The sequence below is a fragment of the Euleptes europaea genome, chromosome 3 (assembly GCF_029931775.1).
Source record: "Euleptes europaea isolate rEulEur1 chromosome 3, rEulEur1.hap1, whole genome shotgun sequence".
Classification (NCBI taxonomy): Eukaryota; Metazoa; Chordata; class Lepidosauria; order Squamata; family Sphaerodactylidae; genus Euleptes; species Euleptes europaea.
Genome location: NC_079314.1, coordinates 42923647 through 42947751, shown reverse-complemented (window position 1 = coordinate 42947751; position 24105 = coordinate 42923647). Strand labels below are relative to the sequence as shown.

The 24105-nt window shown below is 42.8% G+C and overlaps 2 protein-coding genes across 2 annotated transcripts in view; both read right to left on the bottom strand.

Moving 5' to 3' along the window:
• MEIG1 (meiosis/spermiogenesis associated 1) overlaps window positions 1–24105 on the bottom strand; it is a 256861-nt gene that overhangs the window by 44723 nt on the left and 188033 nt on the right. The gene's annotated exons all lie outside the window — the stretch shown is intronic.
• Window positions 1–24105, bottom strand: part of CACNA2D1 (calcium voltage-gated channel auxiliary subunit alpha2delta 1) — a 437349-nt gene that overhangs the window by 412871 nt on the left and 373 nt on the right. The gene's annotated exons all lie outside the window — the stretch shown is intronic.

Sequence of the window (24105 nt, the reverse complement as noted above, 5' to 3'; positions counted from 1 at the left end):
CAAGGGACAACAGAGCTTCTTGGGGGAAAGATGAGGTACAAATGTGCAAATAAGTGCAAGATTTATAACTGGGGGGGATACAATAGTTTGTTAAGAAAACACACTACAATACCCAGGGAGTCAAGATGTTGAAGCTGTGATTACATCTATCAGGAAGGTATTGATGGATAATATCTAGAAATTTCTTTTGAAACTACACTGGGAAGATCAAAAGTTTAAACCAAGGAGGAAGAGTGTTAAGATTTTGAAATACTATCTCAGAATGACAGTGGATATTTAATGCCCACGTGATTGAAGAGTGTGTGTGTAAACTCAGATCTGTGAGGTATTGGTGGGATAAAGACAAAAAGGAATATTGTTGGAAATACACCATGATGACATCTTTAGATCATGCTTCCTGGTTGTGTGAAACATGTTATACTAGGATACCATTATGAATTGGGGAGGGGCTATAGCTCAGTAGCAGAGCATCTGCTTGGCATGCAGAAGGTCCCAGGTTCAATCCGCAGTACCGCTACTTAAAAGGATCAGGCTGTAGGTGATGTGAAAGTCTGAGACCCTGGAGAGCTGCTGCCAGTCTGAGTAGGCAACACTGACCTTGCTGGGTTCAGTATAAGGCAGCTTCATGTGAACTTTGGTTCTTGTAGGTTATCCGGGCTGTGTAACCGTGGTCTTGGAATTTTCTTTCCTGACGTTTCGCCAGCAACTGTGGCAGGCATCTTCAGAGTAGTAACACTGAAGGACACTGTCCTTCAGTGTTACTACTCTGAAGATGCCTGCCACAGTTGCTGGCGAAACGTCAGGAAAGAAAATTCCAAGACCACGGTTACACAGCCCGGGTAACCTACAAGAACCAATGAACTCTGACCGTGAAAGCCTTCGACAATATTTTCATGTGAACTGTTGATTTGTTTACAAACTACTGCAAGATGGCACAATAGTAGGAAACTGCAGATGTACCAGAACTCCTGATCAGTTCAGGGAACATTTTTAATGTTATTAAGATGCCATATTATAGCAGAACTGCATAAAGTATCAGGCAAGATACACTCACAGAAAGATGGTGTTTATAACATATTGGAATGACATATTTTTGAACAACATACAGTCATTTGTATCTTTTGCTCTGATGTAATTATTCGCATTGTGAATGTTTTAATAAAAGGGATACACACACACATACACAAACCTTAGGGTTGGGGGTGCCTCAGATCACTGGACAAAGGTCTGCCAATCTTTTCTTGAATATTTCTCGGCCAGACAAAATGCAAATCACTTCAATGCCATATTTAAACATCATGGTGAGCCATTTATAGGAGAACCTACTGATTTAGGCAAAATAATAATATAAGTATTATTCCAGTATATAAGTATAAGTATTATTCTGAAATAATAATATAGGTATTATTCTCTGAACCTGGAACTCAAACTGTTTTAGCATGTCCAAAACAATTAACATCCAGAATGTATGGCTGTACTTGGAAAGCCTATGTGAGATGGAACAGGAGGAAAGTCCTCCAAGCAAGGAGCTCCAAGCTTGCCCAGACTTCAGCCTTTCTGCAAGATGGTCTTTCTTAAAGTCTAATCCCTAACACTCTGAAAAGACAGGTGGCAGCCCTTACTTTGGCCCTTCCTCTGCTAAAAGGTATCCTTCTATTCCAGACACCCTATGATTAAGCACTTTCTAAAAGAAGCAACACTCCTTCATTCTCCAGTGATTCACTATTTTCCTTCCTGGTGACTTCACGCAGTTCTACAGGCTTTGACCCAAGCTCCCTTCGAGCCTCACAGGGAAACCTCTCTTAAAGTCTTAATTTTGAAATCAGTGACTCAGCCAGGAGGGTCTCAGGATTAAGTACCCCATCAATTGCAAAGGGACTGTGCATGTCCCATAAGGGCAAGGTTCTGCTCCAACACCGACCTGACCTTTAGGCCAAGCTTTGAGTCATTTTTTCAGTGAGCACAGGAAATCAATCTTCCTGCTCAATCCCATCGTACCCAAAGGAGAGAAACTGGCATTCTCTAGTTCCGAGACATACCCTTTGTATTAACATTAAGCAAGCTAGGGCTTTCTGCTCTTCTGACAGTTTGTTTGTGGCTTACCATCCTGTTGTCAAAGGGGAGTAGATCACACAAGGGACCCTGAGCAAATGGATCAGGGAATGCCTCAAAAAATGTATCTCGACAGCCCGCTCATTTCAGGTCTGGACATTCTCGAAGGCATTACTGCTTACTCAGTCCATAATGCAGCAATGCCTACTACCTTTGAGACTAAAGCTTCAATTACTGATATTTGCAAGCTGCAACATGGGCATCAGTGTCCACCTCTGTCAGACACTAAAAGCTGGACTCCAAGGCCTTGGTAGACACTGCCTTTAGATGGCGGGTCCTGCAGCAAGTTGTCTAATTCTGATGTGTTCAGTGTGGCAGTCAAGTTCCCACCCTATTTGGTTGCACTGCTTGGTAACATCCCTCCTATCTCAAGTGAAAAGGAAACATTGGACTTACCAGGAAAGTTCATTTTGCTTGAGGAAGAGGAGGACACTCTGGACCTGCCCTGTCTCGGGAACGAGGGTTGTTAGACAACACTCAATGATTCCATAATTTGGGTTGGCTACTTTGACTGCGATATTGTCTACTGACTCTAAATGTTATTTTCTTCGCTACTGTTCCTCCTGCTGATGTTGTTATTTGTAATGTTTCCAGTTGTTGTGACATTGGTGACCAGTGCAGTATTTGAAAATGGTTAGGGATGACTAACTCAGAGAGGCACATGATGTAAATAAGATATTTGCTAAGCAAGTCTCCAAACTGAGGAAGTTGGGTAGTCCATCCCAACTGGAGACAGAAAGATACTTCCTGCCTCCAGGGAGGATAGGTAGTCAAGTACCCAAATGTTCTAGAATGTCCTCCTCTTCCTCAAGCAAAATGAAGCTTCATGGTAAGCCCAATGTTTCATTCAAGAAGGTACAGCTTAGAGAACAGCTGTTAATGGGAAGAGCAGAAAGGTAGTGGGTAATGTAGGGGTCAATGAAATGCCTGACCTAGGCAAAATAGGCAGAAGCAGGGCATCAGGACAGATGTCAGTTTGCCACAATCCATTAAAAGGTAAACTAAAAAAAACTATTCCATTGTTATTTTGACAGCAATAGTCTTAAGAAAGAACATAAGACCATAAGAAAAGCCATGCTGGATCAGACCAAGGTCCATCAAGTCCAACCATCTATTCACAGAGTGGCCAACCAGGTGCCTCTAGGAAGCCCACAAACAAGACAACTGCAGCAGCATTGTCCTGCCTGTGCTCCACAGCACCTAATATATTCGGCATGCTCCTCTGATCCTGGAGAGAATAGGTACGCACCATGACTAGTAGCCATTTTTACTAGTAGCCCTATCCTCCATGAAAACTTCCATTCCCCTCTTAAAACCCTCCAAGTTGGCAGCCATCACCACATCCTGGGGCAGGGAGTTCCGCTATTTAACTATGCGTTGTGTGAAGAAACACTTCCTTTTATCTGTTTTTAATCCCTTGCGGCACCTTATTAGTGAATCCATTAGTCCTTAAAGGTACCACAAGACTGTTGTAAAATCAAACATATTCCTTAAGGAAGGGAATGGATATCTTGCAAAGCATGGACAAGTTACTTTTGCATTCTAAAACTGTCTGGACAAGTATATAGGGAAACTGATTCAATATTTATCTTTTGGCAATAAAGATACTAGCACTTTCAAAACTGGGAAAAGCTATAAATTATTCAACTGAACTGTAACATACAAAAAATCACCAGTCCTGTAAATCAGAAGAAATGTTATTTTACAGAAATCTGTTTCTTTATATATACTGTTTAGTTCACTAAGGGATCCCTACTATTAGAAATGTACATAATTTTAATTTGCAAAGTACCCTCGTAAGAATCACTTAGTAACTATTATTCCCATTCAACAAATGAGGAACTGTGACTAGTCTATGACTTCTCTGAGGACAAGACTGCCCAAGCACTTCTCTCAGAGCAGAGTCCAGGTTCATTTCCCTAGTGGCAAAATCCCTGCATACTCATCAGCTTTGCATGGTGAAACACCCAAGGACAGTATGGTGCACTGGTCAGAGTATCAGACTAGGCTCTAGGAGACCAGATTCAGATCCACGCTTTGCCATGGAATCTTGAGTGACCTTGGGCCAGCCACATACTCTCAGCCTAGCCTACTTCACAGGGTTGTTGTAAGGATCAAACGAAGGAGAGGAGAACAATGGAAGCCACTTTGGGTCCTCACCGGGGAGCAAAGGGAATCATAGAGTTGGAAGGGACCACCAGGGACATCTAGTCCAACCCCCTGCACAATGCAGGACTTTCACAACTACCTCCCCCACACACCCCAGTGACCCCTACTCCATGCCCATACTTTATTTATCCCTACTGCAGGGAGGGAATGAATGAAGTAAACAAATGCACGCATGGGATACATGTGTGTGCATGCATGCACATATACACAAACATATTTGTAGTGTCATATATATATATATATATATATATATATGTTTGCCTACAGACACACAAAAATCCCTTCCCACCACAACAGATTGAATGAATGAGCATGCAAAAAAAAAAAAAGATACTACTAAAACAAAAAAGAGGACATTCTCCATCAACCACAGGAACCCTCTCTTCAGGACTCCTGCCCGAATCCTGCAGGAATTCACCTCATAGATGCCGCCCACAGAGGCAGGACCGCAGGCACTACAAAAGGCCAAATCAATTGCCACACACCCTCCAAAGGGACAATTGCAAAGGGCCTCCTGAAAATGTGATTTGGTCCACAGGTCAACGGTTACTTCCATAGTAAAATAGACATTTCATAAGGAGATATCCAGCAAACAAAAAGCAAGCCTCTTGCATTCTCCAAGCAACATACTATTGTATTCTATATTACTCTGCAAATACACTCCACTGTATTTTTAGAAACATCAAGTCTTGACATATCTACAAAATCCCTTGAGGAGCGATTCTATCCCCAAATCTACTATGACTCACTACTAGCAGGGTTTGTTCATATCACTGATCATAACCATTCTTCTCTCAACTGGCGGATTAAAATCCACAAATGGATAAAGGGACCTGGAAATTCTAGTAGCTGTTAATCTCTCCTCATGCTAATAGGATTTGGTGCTCAGCCTTTTCTTTCCTTATCATACATGACAGCAGCATTCAGACAGACATAGACATATTGCTGAAAGATGCAAGTGCTTTGCTTCACTATTGCCCTAACATAGATCTGAAATGATATGTAATAATGTAATAATTCCTAGCATGGTGTAATGGTTAGGAGTGGTAGACTCTAATCTGGAGAACCGGGTTTAATTCCCCACTCCTCCACATGAGCGGTGGACACTAATCTGATGAACTGGGTTGGTTTCTCCATTCCTACACATGAAGCCAGCTGGGTGACCTTGGGCTAGTCACAGATCTCTTAGAGCTCTCTCAGCCTCACCTACCTCACAGGGTATCTGTTGTGGGGAGGGGAAGGGAAGGTGATTGTAAACTGGTTTGATTCTCCCTTAACTGGTGCAGATAATGGTAGATCCAAAGGACTGCACACATCCAGCAAATAGTGGTTTGGGGGAACAGCAGATGTCTATGGCAAACCATAGACAGCTTTTGTGCCCAAAGATTAAACAAAGCAAGAGCACACGATAAGAACAAGGGGAATTTCCTGAACTACTTCCTTAAACCTGGGCAGCCCCCAATCATGGGGTCCCAATTTTCAGAGCATTTAGGAACCCAGCCAGATCAGATTTCAAGGGGGTGGGCATAAATAAAATTTATATTCTAATTTCTATCAAAGGTAGAGTGGGGAGTACATGGCCAAGACAGGTGGCACCAACCTCAAAATCCAAGTTTTCATTTCCCAGCCTGCATCAGATCATACAAAAAAGAACTTATAATCATAAGCACTTTGGAAGTCTCCAGCCAGAAAGTCTACTCTCTCCAATAAATTTGTTTACATGCGATTTTGTACTGCAGTTATACCATCTATCCACCAGCAAACATCATGAACAAAAGGGGATTTTGTTCACAGTGACCTAAAACACAGGAGTATGAAGCAGCCCACTTGCCTTTTGGAGACGATAAAATAATCAAGGCAATGTGCCTTTCCAATTCAACCTTCAGTACCACTATTATCGATGATGAAGTGAAACAAAAACAAAACATGGTTAAAGAGTATGCCTCATCTTGGAGCCGTAGAACAATATAAAACCGAGTTGTATGGGCAAAAATAAATAAATCCTCACTTGCACAGAATTTTCGTTTGAGGAGAGAGAGGAAAGTCATGTTTTCTGCTGTATCCCATAAGGTTAATATTATCGTATGAGGCAAATCGATAATAGCTTTCAGTGAACTGGGCAGAAGAGGTGGCAAGCTTCCTGACTTCCTGAGCCTGGCAAGCACTTCCCTTCTGTTTCACAGATTTTCGGCTCAGCGGCACTTCTTTGCAGCCTGCTATACCGGGCAGAACAAGAGCAGGTTCTGTAAATAAAGCACATAGGCTGGCTTTCCAATTAGATTCTGCGGAGTGTTTTGCAACCCTTTGTAATTGCTCCCTTCTGAGCAAATACTGCACTTTCAGCCAAGACAACAGTCATTAGCTTATTAACCAGCTCATCCCAGGTGATGCCAGTATCGCAGACTGAGGTGTGTATGTCCGTGTTAATTACCAAGGATTAACAGGCCAACCTGGCAACTATCCATATTGCAAAAGAAAACAGGATCACTGCTGACATTTCTCTTTCCTTTAGGCAATGCTGTCACCCCGTCACCTCCTGGGCTGGCTGCTACTGGCAGGGGCCAGGCCTGAACCTGGCTGGAAACAACAACGGTGGTGGTTCTGGTCCCCTCCTCTGCTGCTTTGAGTAGGAGCAAGATCGAGCCACTGGTTTGCATTGAGGTCCTCCTCACAGTGCCACTCCATCCTCTCACTTGGAGAGGCAGGGCCCCAAGACTCCAGTCCCTCCAGGGCCATAAAGGCATGAGGGACAAGAAAGCGAAAACAAAAAGGTGAGCCAAGGGAAGCCATCATGGCTGACTGAGACCCAACTCACAGATGGCCTTCAAAATGGAAAAGTCACTATGATGTTATCCCCCCCCCCAAGGCTGTTCATATAAAATGGTCTGGAGAAAAAACTGAGGGTGGGAGGAGAAGTAGTTTTTTTCAGGACATAGGCAATTGTTTCACAGTATCACTCCACCACATGGAAAATAGCTGTGGCTTCTACTCAGCAGATCTAGACTTCCTCAGCAAGATCTATTGTACTTCTATCTATTGTGGCTGAATCCTGCCTTCCCCATTTTATCCTCAAATCAGCTCTGTGAGGCAGGTTAGGCTCAGTGTGTATAACTGGCCCAAGGTCACCCAGGGAGCTTTATGTCATGGTTGAGAAATGAACCTAGTTACCCCACACCCTAATCCTCACACCACACTAGAACCAGAACCTTTACAACTATGGGCCAAATGCTCTGGAATGGCCTGCCTGAGGAGGTCCAAAAAGCCCCCACCCTGCTGTCCTTCTGAGGACAGTGCTCTTCAGAAGGACTTCAGAGGCCTAGATTGTTGGATTTTATGTTTTTCCAGAAGGTGTTGTTTTCCTCATTTCCTTTTATCGCCCGTTTCTGTTGAGATGTTATTGCCTCATGTACGTTTTATTGTCTGTTTCTGTTGAGATGTTATTGCATCATTGTACAGACAGATTTTTAATTTGTGAATTGTTGGGAATGAAGGCAAGGAGGTATAAATCTTTTAACTGGTAAATGAAAGAGCATAGCTTTAAACACACACACACGGATGACAGCACCTCACACACATACTTAATTCCTTGTCCTAAGTGACCACCTAAAACAGATGTTAAGAAAGAACCGCTAATTAGCTAATGTGCTGACAGAACATCTGGTACATACTATAAAAGTGCAAGGTTAGATCTCTGTATGAACTCAAGACTGCTGCCCATGTGTGTACATATGATTCCACTGTGAAATAAAAGGATCTTCCAGTGATTTCTGACACATCAACGGTCCTAGCAGAAACTGTGGGTAATATGCATTTTTATCAAATTTTCATTACCCCATGAAGCCTGAATCACAGTCCACTAATACCCAATGAAATGGATAATTCACCAATTCCAAAAAGAGGCATTTCGCCACCTATTTATTGCCTTTGAATATACAGAAAGATAAACAAGCACTCTACTAGTGCACCAGCAATTGTGGCATTAGAACCTGGTTTGATGATAACTAGTAAAGTTGGCAGCATAAGAAAGGCACTGGATTCTCACACAGTGATGGAGGAATTCAGGCCATATTTAGGTAGTCCTATTCTGATTTGTACTGGACACCTGCTATTTAAGGCAAACAAGCACAGATTTCAACTTCAGGCAAAGGTTCTTTTATTTTTAAAATTACTACTTGGAAAGCCAACTCCCTATTCTTTCACACCATCTCTGTTTAGAAGATACAGTGGGTGCACGTATAATCTGTATATAGTGTATATTTGATTTTCTTTATTCACATGTTGAGTAATGCCCACAAAATGGCTGACATGCTTAATGAAACAAATTTATTTTCTATTGACTATGACCAAGTCAGCTCACTCTGAGCTATATGGAATTTAGTACTACATGCAATGGAGATGATTTTGTATTTTCTGGAGTTTTCATCTTACCTGAATTCATTGTATGCAATTTTAATATTGTCTAAAATTGCTTTCCTAAGTTTGTCCAGTTTTGTACATAAGACGCCTTTCCTTTGTTCTGCATATCTGTCATGGCCTCTCCCTGGTGCATTAATAAATGTACTTTGCTACCTGAAGTCAGCCATTGTTCCCATTTCCCAAGCGTTCCTTTAGACATTTAAAAAGACAGGTCTGGGCTCCTGACATTATACCCTTTCCTTCTTCCTTTATCTTTCCTCCCCCCCCCCCAATCATTTTATTGTTTCACTTCTCCATATTCTCTTTTACAAGAGTGCCAAATGTAAGAGCCAAAAGCTTTATCAGGGATACTAAAACAGATCCGCCATACATTCCTACCACATTATATATACCTTTGTCCAAAAAGAAAGGAGCTCAGGGCAGCTGTGACTCACACCACCACCCATTCCTTTGGTTTCAGACCCAAGAAGCACCCTTTGTGTGCCTCAAGCAGGTTTCTATAGAGGAGGAATAGTAATTCAGTGAATAAATAATAACCTGTATAGTATAGTTCTCAACAAAGAGTTGAAATGGGCCCTGCTTGCCTGCTACATAAGCTGGAGTTCAAGATTCCTCCCACCAAGGAAGTAAAGCAGGCCAACACCAGGAATTGATCTTTGATACAGTACTTGCAATCTCCCAGCTATTTTCCTGCTTCATACATACCTCATGAAAAGAAACTCTCACAGTGTAACTAGAAGTTGGATTTTAGGAAATCAACATTCCTCAAAGGTAGGTGGAACTGACTTTAAAGAGAAGTGGGGGATCTATGCCCAGGGAATCCAACTACTGTGTGGCTGCTTAAAAGAATGTTATCTGGATATTGCTGAGTGTTCACATTTCCAGCCTGTAAAATCTGAGACTACCATCATTTGTAAAATGAGTATTGGGGCATGGTATTTGGAATCCACAAAGGAGCACGCTCGCTTCATTTTTGCTTCAACATTAACTAATATATGTATTAACTGCTAATCCTGGAGCAAATAATTTGCTAGCTTGACTCTACAAAAGCAGGGTACCAAAGAGATACCAAAACCATTGTTATGGATACTGGCAGATGCTCGGTAATTTAGTCATACAACGAATTATATATTTATCTGGGACAATAAGTACAAAAGTTTACAATGAGTTCCTTAAAAAAAAATTTTTGCCACAGATATTCACTTTAAATCCAGATATTTACATTAAATCCATGTACATTTGCTCACTTTTATTATTGCACACTGTCTTCAGGACCCACTGATAGCCTGAAGGGCAGGTTAGATATTTTTAACAGTTAAGCACTCTTTTGTGCTAGGCATTATCTTCCTGTAAAACTATTAATAGTGACCTTTAGTGTGATTAGTATATGCTTTTTTACAGCAGAAGAAAGCTTTCCTGCCTCACAGAATGTAATTTACTGTGTCTCGTAGAAGGGGCTATGCTTCTTTCTCTACCCAGCAGCACACAGACACTGAAGTCATGTCAGAGCGAGCACCTCACTTAAACAAAAGACAAACAACAGCTTCTGATATCATGCACGGGTTCTTCTGTGATGCATTACTATTCCCCTGGGTGTCGTGTAATGCAATAAATGTAATATATTTTACTTTATACAATCTCTGAAATCCAGGGGGGATGTCTTTGTTGCTGTGGGACTAATGAAAACAAAAAAGGTTACTCTGTCTGGGACTGACTTTAATCTCTCATTTAGGAGCACAGGAAAAAAAATTCAAGATTTCTAATCTTTCCCATACGCTCAATGTTAAACCTTCACAGTAGCAAATTTCTTCATAAATACACAAGGCAGAGCACAAGGAAGCTTCAAATAGATAAACTGGTATACATAGAAATCTAAGCTGGTTGATAGAAGGGTTGTAGTCATGACCTTCAACTCAGTCATTATTCTAAATGAGGATGGTTGAAACAGGACCACGGACAGCAGCCTTCAAATCCCTACTCTGCCGCAAAGCTCACCAGCTGATTATTCTCTCTCAACCTAGCCTACCTTGCAGAGTTGTTGCGGTGGGGGGAGGGATGGGAAGGACCGCTACTGCTGAGATTAACTAAATAATAAGGTTGTCAAGCATTTCATACAGGTCATCTTGCCAATTGCTCCAACATTGTTATCCCCGTGCTGGGAGCAGACACAGAAGTTTAGATGTGGTACCTCTGGCCACGGGTAGTGTTCACATCTATCACTCCCAATCGTCCAAGTGACAGGTTAAACTCTTTAACTGGCAAAGTTATTTTCCCCAGCACCAATTGACCTTCACAACAGGAAGGAGGATGACTGGAGATTGTCCACAGCTGGATGTTATCTCTGAGGTATGAAACCGTTCCCAGGGACTTCAAACACCCCTTGAATACCAAACTGTCTTGGGATGGAGATCAGGCAGCCCAGGCCCAAAGCATGAACCAACGATTACCAGAACGAGGAATTGTGGGGAATCTCAATTCCTTGACACAAGTGAACTAAAAAGGATGTCAAGCATTTCATATAGGTCACTCCCAATAAGCAGAAGTGGGTCACAACGAATATCCCAGCTTCCACCACTGATGCTTCTGAAGAGGACAGGGCAACCATTATGGGTAGGAGCTCTGATTCCGCAACCTTTCGGGTTGCGGAAGTTCACCAACTGCGGGTTGTGGGTAAAGCCCGGCCAGTAACATTCCAGGTCACAGTCTCCACGTCTAGTTGTAGGGATCAGGAGCGGCACTAAACTAACAAGTTTTTTCTTCTCTCTTTAATGTTAAGAAGTGGTACATTTGTGTTTAACAAACATGGTGATTTCTTTAGCCGGGACAAAGTGTGTTACGGGAACACTTGCGTTCAGCTGCTAGTCGTCAAGGGAGTCACAGGGAACGGGAATGGCGTTACATTCTTTTATTGTGTGAACAGTCTAATGTGGTGTCAAGTGAATGCACAATTAAAGATGTAAATTGTAAAAAGAAAGAAAAGCTGCAACTGCCCATGCAGACATGGCAGCTACCAGTAGGCTAAAAGAACTGGGTACGGACACAGACGACAACATGATGCATTGGCACTGGGTTGTGCTGGCCACACAGCAGCTGTGTACCTTTGCAATACAGCAGTAGTAGCCCCAGCAGCTCCTCCATCACCTTCCAGCACTCGCTGGTAAGAGTGCCAACCTTCCCCTCCAACAGCACACACTGTGGGGGTGGGGCTGGGATATTCCCTGCCTTTTACCCCAGCATCTCTCCACAAAACTCATGGAGACATACATGGTTTTTCCTGATCCGTGTTAGCTCTGCCAGGTGAGGCTAAGAGAGAGAGAGAGAGAGAGAGAGAGAGAGAGAGAGAGAGAGAGAGAGAGATGCCCAGGATCACTTAGCGAGCTTCACCACCATACCTGATATAAGCTAATTTTAATACTGAGTTTCCATCTTTCACCCAAGAATCCCAACTGCAGCAGGGAGGTACTAATCCACTTTAAGCAGCATGTGGGTGTGTATGAGATTTCTCAAAGGGTGGATTTAGCTTGCTGAGATAAAACACAAGACCCCCTGTGGAACCTGCCTAATACATTTTTAAACTACCCTTCCTCCAATGAGTGCACAGAAGTATACTTGGCCCTCCCTTCCCTGTTTTAGCCTCTCAATATCTCTGTGAAGTAGGTTAGGCTGAAAATGTACATAACCCAAAAAGCTCCATGGCAAAGATTTGAACCTAGACCATCACTACACCACCCTGGCTCTCTGGTAATAGGCTAGAAAGGAAGTGAATTTGGGGATCTAATTCACACAGATATTATAGTTAGCCCACAAATGCCAATCCCTCCACGGTCATTGTCAAGGAAATTGGTCTAAGTATTAAGAAGCTATTAAAAGATCGGCCTACTTCTCCCTAGAGCTCCTGTAGGGAACTTCCCCCATCATGAAATGCCATGACTGGGCATCCTCCTGTGACTAACACACTAACCTACAGATGGGTATCTGCTTGCTTACTTTTGAGGAAGTGTACATCAGATTGCAGAACAAGAAGCAAGCACTACGCTGTGGTTTGTAAGGCCTGGAGAACTGTTCAGAATGGACCACTCATCCCTCACAAGAGCTAACAAGACTCTCCCCTTTGGGAAAAAGAAGGAGCTAAAGCCATCATTTCTGGAGGAGAAATGCACCAGGTCCCTCTTCAAGAGGTACAGAAGAAGCACCTCACATATGCTTAAATTTAAGAACACCCAAACCTGCTTACCTAACTCACGCACTCGCAGCAGTCGTTCCTTGAACTCATCCAGTTGCTTGTTATCACCTGAGGTTTCCCTTGCTCACCCCTGCTACGAGCCAAGCTTAAACGTAGTCATGTGGCAAGGACTTGAAGGGATTCATGCCAGCCATTTCTGTGAAGCAGCTACACATTTCCTCGCCTCAGTTCGGTGTTGTCATACAGTTATCAGATCCTGTGTTACTATTCCTTATTACCTCAGAGACCTTCCTTTACCTCCGACAGCCCATGCCTTTTTATTGAACACCGAACTGAAACGTGGCAACCGTACAGGGAGAAGTAAGAGAGTCAAGAGGCAATGGGGGAAAATTACAACCCGCAAAAAGTAAACACTAGTCATGTAATGGGCCATAAGGCCGGAAAACCCCCCTGCCTGGAATGGCAAACAGAAAGGCGTTGCCAAGCATCTGCCAGGCCACACTGCATCGGTGGTGATTGGCTTCCAGAACGGGGACTGAGAGGGCGTGGACTGCCGTGAGCTTTTCACTGGCTTCATGTTAGCCCTTTTTCAAGGCACATAATGTCCGTTTCTGCTAACATGTGTGCAGGTTGAAAAGCTATGAGGTTTACTCCTGCAATCGGCCTACAATTACCGCAGAGAGAACGAGGATTAACACTCCTAATTCCCCCCCACACCCGGCCTCCAATCATCCTCCAGAGAGAAGCCGATATGACACCACCGTTTCATTGGTGCTATAAAAAGCTGCTGCTGTGTATAAGGCAGATGAATCAGATTTCCCCACCCGCCCGCCCCTCGCTCAGGGAAGATCAGGGCTAGGCCATCGTCTGAGGCAGTGGAATAAAAGGAAAGATTCGCAAGTACTATTTGGAAGCCCAGGTACAAAACAATGCTTGTGTTCTCTTGGGGACCCAGCGTAGCCACGTTCTTCTCTGAAGAGAAAGTGTAATCAAAGGAGATAAGCCCAGTTCAAACGTAACATAAAACAGTGGGTTTATTTGAACTATGGTTAGTTTGCGGGCGGGGGGAGGACTCGGCTTGCAAATGATCGCTTGAATTCTGGTCTGCTTCGTTTTAAAAAAATGGTTTCCTTGCCTCTTGCCAGGAAGCTCTGTAGTTGGGAAGAAAGAAGGTGCGGCTCAGGAACAAGCCAGGACGGATCCCGTTCACTCCTCACACGAGGCCGTGGTGATGATTGTGAGTCAGTTCCGATGCAATACGAAAGCAGGACTGCCTGCAACCGTGGTTAATTTGTGAATCCCGGGGTCACAATCAGTGGACCTTGGCTTCAGTACTGCTGCTTTTCCTCACCCACCAGAGACCCCAGCTGCTATCCCAGCCTGCCTTGCAGCACACAATGGCAAAGCCTCACTGCGTCACCAACTTTTTTTTTTATTTCTTTCACACACAAAAAACTTAAGAAGAAGAAGAACAGGCTGGGGGGAAGTCCAGCAACTGGATAAAGGGTTTTTAAAAAAAAGATATACATAAAGTAGAGGCAAATGTAACAACTGTGATAGTGGTTCTACACACAAGTTTCTGTAAACGCTTTCTAAAGATCTAAAAATAAGTCCGTACGTAACTGCTGTCTATAAGCCATGTGTTCAAATATCAATAGGGCTCTTAAGCCACTGGTTTACCAGAGATGGGCTTTTACCATTCCAATGTTGTAATATGAGTCTTTTAGCTGTAGTAAGGGCACAAAGGGTCCATTTTCATTGACCAACTTGCTTACCACTGACTACTGCAAGGGTGGGGAATCTTTGGTTGCTGGAGCCACACATGTTCCTCCTCAGAAGCTAGGCCTAGACACAGCTAGGCTCTTCCGTTAATCCTATCCTCCCCAAAAGCCCAGGAAACCTGTTGTCGATTTCTGCACAATCCCCCTTGCAAACTCAACCAAAGCACCCTATCTCTACTCGAAGGGAGAGAGATTTTGGGGTTTGTTTTTTTATTTTGGTTTTAATTTAAAATGTTTTTAACCTATTATTGTAAGCCAAATTGTAAGCCACGAGGAAAGTCAAAGTAAAGGTTTCAAAAAGAAATAAAAATAAGGCATACACTCCCTCCAGCCTTCATATGCCCTAGCGTGCCTCTCTTTCTAAACCACCATCAGACAGCCATCCATATTGGGACCAACAGTGGAGTCCCCAACGCCACAAAAGCCTCTTGAAAAGCATGCACACCTGTTTCCAATCTCACAAGAAACAGAGGTGAACTGCACATGAACATATGAAGCTGCCTTATACTGAATCAGACTGCCTGTCTGCCAAGGTCCATATTGCCTACTCAGACTGGCAGCAGCTCTCCAGGGTCTCAGACTGAGGTCTTTCACATCACCTACAATCTGATTCTTATTGGTGATGATGACAGGGATTGAACCTCAGTCCTTCTGGATGCAAAGCAGATGCTCTACTCCTGAGCCATGGCCCCTCATAAACTGTATTCAACATACTTTACTGAACAAAGAATACAAGTTTGCAGGAGAAACAGCTGCAAAGGCTATCTGAAGTTGGATGGGGGGGGCGGGTAATGTTACTGTGGGAAACGCTGGGGTTTGCTTTTTGTCCATCCAGTCCTCCCCTGCCCCCACCAAATTCCACTGTCTCAGCGTAATAAATATGAATTGGGTGCTAGTGTAAACCAATTTGTTGCTGGGACACAGTAAAATGATAGCAGTGGAAATCACCTCTGAGTGATGTTCTGCTTTCTGACGTAGAAATGACAGCCCAAGGAGACTGTTTCTCAGAAACAGCCCTCCGCCATTTAAAGCTGGCCTGACCCTGTCTTCCAGCCTCTCCGTATGGATAACCACAGATACCTCCTCAGACAACATTAGGTACACTTGGCAAACAAGCACTCTCTTCGGGCTTTTCATACAAGGGCCAGAAGCAAATAAAAAAAGCCAAAACAGGGGCAAGTGATATTCACTAGCATCAATCTCTAAACCAGCAATTCTTCACCCTGAGTGGTCTGGATGCTCCCCAGCAAAGCTGGGTACAAAGAGTTAGTATAGCATGCTTCAATTTTCATTGGGGGGGGGGGAATAAAACATGTGCAAGCACAGATTTCATCAGGACCACATTTGCAGGATCGAATTTAAAAACGTCATTCTTAAAACGGATTTGGCCCACAGTAAGTCTTTGTTAGGATGAAGGCCAAATCAATATTTGGAAAAGCTGTAACTTAGCACAGCCAATATTCATTTGAAGGATGTTAACTACAAAAACACAACAAAACAGTAGGGTGGAGACATATTTAGGAAAAAAAGGTATTCTAACAATATTGATAAGCATTTCGTCCAAGTGTATTTCCTGCGCAGCCTGAAAAATAAGCTACTGAATTACTGTAATTAACTGCAAAAGCTTGCTGATTTGTTGATGCCACAAAATGTCAATCTCTTTCATAAACACATTAGGATCTTTGTAAATAAAGGAGAGGAAATTATGCAAGAAGCAAGAAAAATCCAGTTCCTGTTTATATTCCTTCCACCCTCAGAGGATGGAATGATGTAGTCCAAAGATTATTGTCAAGAAACTGAATCATGGTCTAAGGATGACAAAAGAAAACATTAGAGCCAAGCTTTGCTGAAGAAATACTTTTAAATGATTCTGAAAGAGTATGAGAATTTTCTTCTTAAAGAAGTGCAGACAATACATGGGAGAGGCAGGAATTCCTGACAATCGTCCCAGACCAGGGTAGTAGGTATCTGGTTTTTTTACTTCAACTATACCCTGCCTTTCTCCACAATAGGGACCCAAAGCATCTTACATAATCAGGATCAAAATGTTACTTAGTTTGGCTAGAGCAAATTTCAAGCTCATTAGCATCTTAAAGACCAACAAGATTTCCAGAGTATAAGCATTCGAAACTCAAAGCTCCCTTCATCAGATACTTTGGTTAGTACAGGTATAGCCTCCTGGCTGCTCACCAGCCCAGGTCCGAACTCCTAATCCATTTTAGATTGCCCTCCAGTCTTTGAATGAACACAGCAAGGAGCATCTCACAACAGCAACAACTTCTGCACTTCATCAATGGCATTTTACAAATGGAGACCGCTTTGACATAAAATGACTTGTCGAATGCTGCCCATAGGAATACAGATTTCATATCCATTAGCCATCGTGTGCAGTAGAAAGATATGCATGCGCCTTAAACACTTTGTTCATGCAAATGGGCCTCTTTTCTGATTTGGACACAACTTCACACTAAGGTAACTCAACCCTAAAAAAAAACCCTGTCCTACCGAGGCAGTATGCCTGTTCATTTGGATGATTTCTATGCTACCTCCCTATCGAGAACCTGCTTAAGGGGACTTAAAAGTAAAACATAACACCCTAAAAGTCATAACTGAAATACCACTGAAGATCCAGCATAAAAAACCATCATAAAACATACAGCACCTTAAAACAAATTTCATAGCACACCTCTCAGGCAGATCAGACTGTAAACCAAGTTTAAAAGATCATCCCTTTGCTACAAGCCTGAATAAACAAGAATACTTTGGACTGGTGCCTAAAAGAGTAGTGCAGATATTTCAGCACTCAAGTAATACAATCCCTGTATCCCATGTCCAGCAATAGCCAGGCTAACATATTTTGGACCACTTCCTGATCCTGCCCCTTAAGCCTTCAGTCCTTGCTTAGATAATGGCCCAAAAAACCTTTTCTGGGCTGCATGTGACTAGCCAAGAGTACAGAAGAGCTGTCTTATACCAACTGGCTGCATCTCTCCAAAATCTCAGGTAGTGGTTTCTGACATCACCTACTACCTGGTGGGATGAATCCTACCCTATCCTACCACTCCACTGAACAAAGTTTGAAGCCTTCCTCCAGCCTAAGGAGCCTTTCTCCAACTTAAGTGGTCTTCCATTGGAGGAAGAGCCACTTAAGTTGGAGGAAGGCTCCTTGAAGGACGTCTGGATCCACCCCGGTGTGTGTGTGTGTGTTTTAACTGAACGAAGGACTTTGCATGTGGAGCAAATGCTCAACAACTGAGCCGCAGCCCCAAAAATTCTGCCAAAAGCAAACGAAACGAAGGCTTGATGACAACACACATGAACTGAGTGCCTCTCCATATTTATCAGGTCTATTCCTCATGCAGAGGCCCAATGTTTCAATTCCTGGCATCTCCAGATAAAAGGACCAGGCAATAGGTGATGATGAGACCTTGAGTAGGCAATACTGAACCAATGGTCTGATTCAGTTTAAGGCAGCTTCAGGTGTGGGATTAAGGATCCTCCTCAACACAACTGCAAGACTGCTCCTGCCAGAGGGAGTGGCCCTGAGGTCATAAGAACATAAGAAAAGCCATGCTGGATCAGACCGAGGCCCATCAAGCGCAGCAGTCCATTCACACAGTGCCAACTAGCTGCCTCTAAGGTAAAGGTCCCCTGTGCAAGCACCGGGTCATTCCTGACCCATGGGGTGACATCACATCCCGACGTTTCCAAGGCAGACTTTGTTTGCGGGGTGGTTTGCCAGTGCCTTCCCCAGTCATCTTCCCTTTACTCCCAGCAAGCTGGGTACTCATTTCACCGACCTCGGAAGGATGGAAGGCTGAGTCAACCTTGAGCCGGCTACCTGAAACCAACTTCCGTTGGGATCGAACTCAGGTCGTGAGCAGAGCTTTTGACTGCAGTACTGCAGCTTAACACTCTGCGCCACGGGGCTCCTAGCTGCCTCTAGGAAGCCCAAAAACAAGACGACTGCAGCAGCTTTGTTCTGCCTGTATTCCACAGCACCTAATATATTCGGCATGCTCCTCTGATCTTGGAGAGAGCAGGTATGCATTATGACTAGTAGTCATTTTGACTAGTAGCCATGAATACCCCTCTCCTCCATGAACACAATGGCTCTTGAGCCTCCTATCTTTGGGCTGCTCTTTTATGCTCTCCCCAAGTGCAAGGAGCCCTGTGGTGGTTTACAGCCTCCAGGAAACGGGGGGAGGAAGAGAGGGTGTTTGTGCCCTCTCTGCCCTGCCCGATAATAGATACTGTCATATTACATACAAATGCGGAAAACCTTCCAAATTATTTTAAAGGACTTGCCTGGCCAAATGACATCTCAGAGAACTGAAGCCACCCAGAGAACAAAGCCCCGCTCGTGGCAATCTGACAGCATTTATTTTCCCCTGCCATGATGTCTGAAGAATTACTACACATAAATGGTCAGGGCACCGTCTCAGGAGTGAAGGGGGCTTTTGATTTAACTGGACAATTGGCAGGCTGATTGAAATCTTTTAAACATACAGCAATAAATCCATCCAGATTACCAAGATATGCAGTATTAAATCCCACCACAACATCACAATACATTTATCCAAATACCCATTTTACTGTATGCTGTAGCTTCAAGAAAAACAAGTTATATAAACCAATCATTCAGAGAGTCACGGTTGACTTAGATATACACACTTTGTAGTGTATGGGGAGGGAGCCCTTGAAAGCAATAGAAGATTACTAAACTTCCCATTGCAAGACTTGGGAGCAAAATTATAAAGCCCTGCTTGTTCCTTAATTTTTAATGGCTCGGTGCAGGAGCAGCGCCTTCATAGAGAACTGTTTCCCTGCCTGCCTCCCCTTTTACACAAGGAATTAAAGAAAGAAAGCCCGTCCCTGCTGCACATTTCAAACGGCTGAGGTTCCCACAGAGCCCTATCAAAGTTCTTCCCATGTGGGGGCTGCACCCACATGGCTTGTGGATCATGCCTTACCAGCCACAACTGGGATTTCACATTTAAAAGGTGTGCTTTGAACTAAAACCATGCACTGCCATCTGATGCGCAAAGAGATTCAAAGTTGTCATAACTCTACACATATTTTGCAAGTAAAGATTTCTTTGCATCAAGAGCTGGAAACCATCACTTATGCAAGCAATCTGGAGATCTCACCCAGCTCCAGTTACGGAAAATTAAATCATTTCCTCCTATCTAAATGCTCTGCATAGGATGGCATGTCCTATGGTTTTAAACAAGACAACTGTGTAAGACACATTTAGGAGTGTGCCATAACTTTTTTTATAGTTATCTGCTAGTGGGCCCATTCAACCTAGAATAGTTTACTGGCCCCAACAGTTCATATTATCAATTACACTTAATATTCAGGACGCTCAGTTAATACTTTGAGCCTGGCTTTAATCAAGCTTGTTTCTTGCTGAAGACTGACCATTTATAGCCTGCATATCCACAAAGCAAGTCTTGTGATACTGGCAAACAAGCACAGATATTCGAAAGAAGAGGAGCAGGTCTAAACGTTAGCATTCGTAGCAGATAAGACTTTAGGCGGAAGCATTTGGTAGGATACAAGTTCAGCATTTCTAGAAACAGCAATATGAAATCAAAGGTGGCAACAGTTTAGTTATATTTCAGTGAGGACCAGGAAATTTCTAGATAGCTAATTGTTTGGACACTGAACAATGCAAGAACCTAACAGGACAATCCTTAACAAAGCTACGCCCTTCTAAGCCTGTTGATTTTAGTGGACTCAAAAAGGTCTAATTTTTGTTTAGGACTGGACATGCTTTATTGCTAGAAATATCCTGTCACCATTACTTCTGCATTTCCAGCCAAAAATCGCATCATCAACAACAATAAAGTATCTGCAACGTTACTTGCAATGTTAAAAGCAGCAGCCACAATGGTTTAAGAAGAAACCATCCAGATCTAAAAAGCATAAGGGGGGGGGGGGGGTAACCAGTCCCTTAGAACACAGCATGCAGTGAACACACATTTACATTTCCCCTACACATCATATATGCAAAGAAACAGAGCTACAGTCAGATCAGATGACAAACATTTGACGATGATCACTGATCAATTTTATGTATCCAGTTCTATCCACACACACCCCTACACTAACGATCACACTGTAACCACCTGTGGTTGGATGCTTCCTGCCTTGCATGGCTGCAAGCAGCACTCAAAATAGTCCGACAGGAGAAAAACCATGAACTGACACTACACAGTCCCAGCATTCCTTCTCTGGGCTCAGTCAGCTTCCCCCTCCCATTCGAAGAAGGAATCCTCCTCCCCGGTTTTCTGTGACAGCAAATTATTCTGTCCAGACAAACCAAGGGAGAGGGTCATTCAGTGTGCATTGAAGAATGAACTAATCTGTTAAAGGCTATTTTAGTGTATTTTTAAAAATCCAGCTTTGATAACACAAAATATTACACAGCAAAGGTTATATATCTGGTGGTTATATTTCACATCCACAAAAGCATAAGCACACTTGGAAGAGAGCCAATCTTGTTAAATATCATTAAGTTCACTTCTGAGTAAAGATGCTTATTGCTGTGTGGCAAGGCTGAAGAACAATTGGCGTGTTCACGCTGACTACCTGAACTTTAATACTGAAAATTTGAAAAATCTAATTCATTACAGGGAAAGGTATGTTCTTTTTTGAGGTAAAATTCCCTAGCAGAGGATTCCTTCAAAACTTCTATTTCGATACATCTGCGTAGATCTAACGTAGCAAATGGGAGTGTTAAATTCTTGTGAATGAAGCGCTTCCCAAACTGAATTCCTTTTCATTGCACTTTTCTTTTAAATGTGAGCACAGGCTGTTTTCGCTTTATTTATTCTGAACATACCAGCACACATTTAACAAGACTAGGTATTCCCTCATGCTCTTTTTCAGATCAATTTCTTAATATACAAACCATGGAAAACAACATTAAATGAGTGATAACTATGATTTCTCTTTTAAAAGCGTACTATATATAAGTTACAATTCAAACAAACCATCCTCAGTTCATGAACAACACTCAATCGTTCAGTCATATTTTTGGACCTAACATTAAATTAATACTCTAAAATAATGAATCTCTTTTATTGCTTCACAGTTTAAAAAAATATTCTGGAATTACTAGAATAGAACTGTGTCTCTGATTTGAAGCCTGGTTTTATGGACGTTAGGCAAGCTGTGGATGTTTTCCTTTCCAGTCTTTTAAGTATATGGACTAAAACATTTTACCAAACAAAGTTAACTAAATAGCATCCCAAACTTTAGTTTGCATGCCGCTATAGCTGTCAGACAAATCCACAGATCATATAAATGGAAACCCAGACTGATATGCTGTGTAGGGCTAAAATGCAAGCCATGGTTAGAAAACTGCACCGGCTGAAAAAATTAACAAAGAAACAGACACACTCCAGCAATTTAAACCAACTATTTCTTTTTTTTTTTCCTTTTTAAAAAATGTGTATTTTGGAACACTCTTCCAATTATGAAGCAATTGTCTGAAAAAATAACATATGCCAAATGTAAATCTATAAGGCAAGAAGCAGAGGGGGCAGCCAATACTAAGCAGCTGTTTATCATAAAATATGTCAATACTGGGGGTCATTCAAAGGATTTTTTCCCCTCTTAATTACTTCACAAAATTATTTTCGATGCCTGGCTAAATCAAATACCTTTTTCCAATTTGAACTGGCTTTGCCAAGGATGATCATTAAAAGCTGGAGGTGTTCATTTAAAAGAAGACAGACAGAAAATATAATTTGGAAGCAGCTGTACGGCATTTTGCTTGCCTTCATTTTTGGTTTGATATTAGCCTCTCTCTCCTTGCTACTTACTACCTGTCCCTTCTTTATTTGAAAAGTGTCTCAGATTGGATTATCTTTGTTCCTACCATGTATATGAACACAGATCAAAATCAATCTAGTTATTAACAGAATAATCTAGCAGCACCTGTTACTTTTGTGTGTATGCACGTTTCTCTTTTTATGTATGTTTCTCTTCCAACCACTCTGCTGGCTTATCTTCCAACAGAAAGCTCTTTCCACCTTCTTCTGAACACAGCTATATTCTTACAAATATCATGTTAAAGAAAAGCACACTAGCTCGACCATTTCACTTTGGCCGTGTAGGGTACTGTGCGCCATGCATATCGGCTTGTAAATACCCAAGCACTCCTTCCTAGTTCCCCATCTGGTCACAGGTTCTCTCAATCCTGACTCCCTTTGTTAGAACCGATGCTCAGAAAGGCTTAAGAATCTTTAGCCTAGTTCTGTTCCATTTTTCTTTGCAGCAGGTGACCAGGAAAAGTTTTAGAAAATCCGTAGCCAACGACAGGACACATTGCTCCAATGGCAAACAAGGAAGCCCACCCATATCCTTGGCAGAATTTAACAGAACTGGGCATTTCATTAAAAGGGACAAAAGCATCAAACCCTTATTCCAGCTCCAAGGAAATAGGATCGTGACAGAGACCCGCTAGCTCAAGGAAGGCTTCTTTAGGACAGCTCTCTCAACTTCCTCCCTCTAACCATTTGGGCAGCACCCAGGGAAACACAGGGAACTGGTGCTAATTATAATAGCCAGGCAGTTAATTGGCAAAGTACTAATGACCACCACTGCGAATTCTTCTTGCCACACCAATTGAAGCAAGGCAGGAAATTGTGCCTTCCCTCCCAGAGACAGAGGCGGCTAGCACCATCTCTTCTTTTTCTGCATAAAATGCGTTACAGTGACTCATTCACGTTAAGATGCTTCCTGATATAGCAGGGCACAGTTTTACAAAACAGGATATGCTAAAGCCAACCAAGATTATTTATCCAAATGGTTGCTTTAACTGCCTCTCACGGTTCCGGCCAAGCCTAAAAATGTTAAGCTATTTGTTTATTTCTCCTTTCTGCCTTCCTTTCATAAGGGGAACCATGTCCCGCTCTGGGCAAGTTTCATGCTAATATCTGTCTGCTGCTTTCCCAAATGCTAGTTGGTACTGATGCAGAAGAGGAAAGCAAGCGATGCTCGTAATGTTCTGCAGTGCTTTAAAATGTGCATCGCCTAACCACACAATGATTCTTTTGTTGCCGTCTTCCTTCAGACGCAAATGTAACGTTCTGCTATTTTTTAGCGGGGGGGGGGGGAATCAACACCCCAGCTCTGTTTTTTGCACATGCGTGGATGCGCACAAAACCACCCAGGCACCCAAAACAAACCCTGGGAACTGTCAAAACCTTCACGCCGTACACTGGACAGCATCCAGGTTGCAATGAGCAGAGAAAACTCCGCCATCCAACGTCTATAAGCGGTGACTCTGGGGGAGCCGGCTTCAAAAACCGTTTTTAGGGGGTTAAAAACCCACAAGTTTCCCCCCACCCACCCTTAAAAAAAATAAAAACGCCGTCGGTCAAAAATAGCCTTTCGAGTCACTCCCGGGGGCTGAAACTGAAAACTTTC